General features: G+C 33.0%; 1 long non-coding RNA gene across 1 annotated transcript in view; it reads right to left on the bottom strand.

Moving 5' to 3' along the window:
• Positions 1-62: 62 nt before the first annotated feature.
• The window catches only part of LOC117122717, a 4,661-nt gene continuing 3,180 nt past the window's right edge, over positions 63-1,543 (bottom strand). Inside the window, exons 3-4 of the long non-coding RNA XR_004447741.1 lie at positions 1,018-1,271; positions 63-180 (exon numbers count right to left, since the gene is read on the bottom strand). This is a non-coding gene — a long non-coding RNA (uncharacterized LOC117122717). The remainder of the gene's footprint in view (positions 181-1,017; positions 1,272-1,543) is intronic.

Below are 1,543 nucleotides of genomic sequence, written 5' to 3'. Positions count from 1 at the left end.
TATATATATATATATTACAGGGTTTGAACCCAGGATGTTGGACTAGTAAATCATTAACCTTACCTCTATTATTTCCGTCCCTTGTTTCCGACTCTTCACCTCGAATCCATTCTAAATGTTGTGAAGCAACTTTTTCAAAATCGCAGAAGTCGGTATCGAAGTTACATGAGAATACCACACCTATATTAAAAATATAGAAAAAAATTATTTATTCACCATGTTCATTGATTTAAGTGCATGTTTAGTAAGAAAATTAATTCAATTCAATCGTTTATTGCAAAAACTATTATCCTCAATAATACAATACTAAAGAGGACAACAGTATGAAAACGGTGGTATTAGGCCTACTTATGTATTAGTAAATTACCTATTTTCTCTTATTAACCGAAAACCACTGCCTTTTTTATACATAAAGCAATATAGAATTGTATTTTTTCAATATACAGAAAGCATACAGCGGAAGGATCAGAACGCTTCCAATGTTTAGGTTATTTGTTCATAACCATACATTTGTAAAGTAAATGAGTGACTTTTACTTTATAAGAGTGCCAAAGAGTTATCACCACAATTTCGTTTTCTCGAGTAAAAACTCACTCTTAATCAAAAGCTTAGCCAACGAGCCGTCTTTTGGACGACCAATATTGCTTTATGACGGCCACTTTAGCAAGACGTCTTCGGCGTCCTTGGCCATCCTGTTTTCTGGATCAAAAAATAATTTTAATAATTTTTAAATAATAATAATAAAATAATAATAATAATAATAATAATAATAATAATAATAATAATAATAATAATAATAATAATAATAATAATAATAACCACTATTACACGTCCGTTCTCTACGACGTTCAGTGATTGCATTTAGGGAGTACTGAGAGCGGCAAAGGTCTACATACAATAAATTATCAATCAATGTACTGTAAACGGGAAAGCATAGGCCTATGTAAAAACTGTTGTACAACTTAAAACACAATTGAAGGCACTACTTTTGATTCAAATTATAAGAAAAATACTTACGTTCACTGGGCCTATATGGTGTCACCATCGGAACAAATATACAGGATATTACAGCAAGTAATGTAACAGCCATTACTTAGGTATAGAAACAGAACTGGAACTGCTAAATAAGTGGAGTATGATCGTTGTAATAATGTTGAGAGTCATCGGAAAGCTATTTGTTTTGATCAAATAACACCGCATACCACGTGTACCACAATTCTCCTTGATCCAGTGGTGCTCATCAGGAATCCCCACACAATAGCCAGATTAACCTAGATCAGTTTCAAGATTTGTTTATTTTTGTAAAACATATTGGGCTTACTCATATCATATCTGTTGTCCTTGATTGTTACATAAACTTATATACAGTAGCACTAAGCTTCAAAATAATGTGATATATGATCCTGTCCATTTACGCTGATCTCTGTTCGGTCGAAATTTGTATACACTCGCAAATTTCTTTGCTTACCATTTATATGATACTGGATTATTATTATAATTGGGCTGCTGGATGTTGGACGCACCCCACCCCCACCCCCACCCC

This window comes from Anneissia japonica, unplaced genomic scaffold, assembly GCF_011630105.1.
Source record: "Anneissia japonica isolate Jap-2015-1 unplaced genomic scaffold, ASM1163010v1 scaffold287978_len313048_cov192, whole genome shotgun sequence".
NCBI classification, from domain to species: Eukaryota; Metazoa; Echinodermata; class Crinoidea; order Comatulida; family Comatulidae; genus Anneissia; species Anneissia japonica.
Note: the sequence above shows the minus strand (reverse complement) of the source record. Positions and strands in the feature narration are given on the sequence as shown.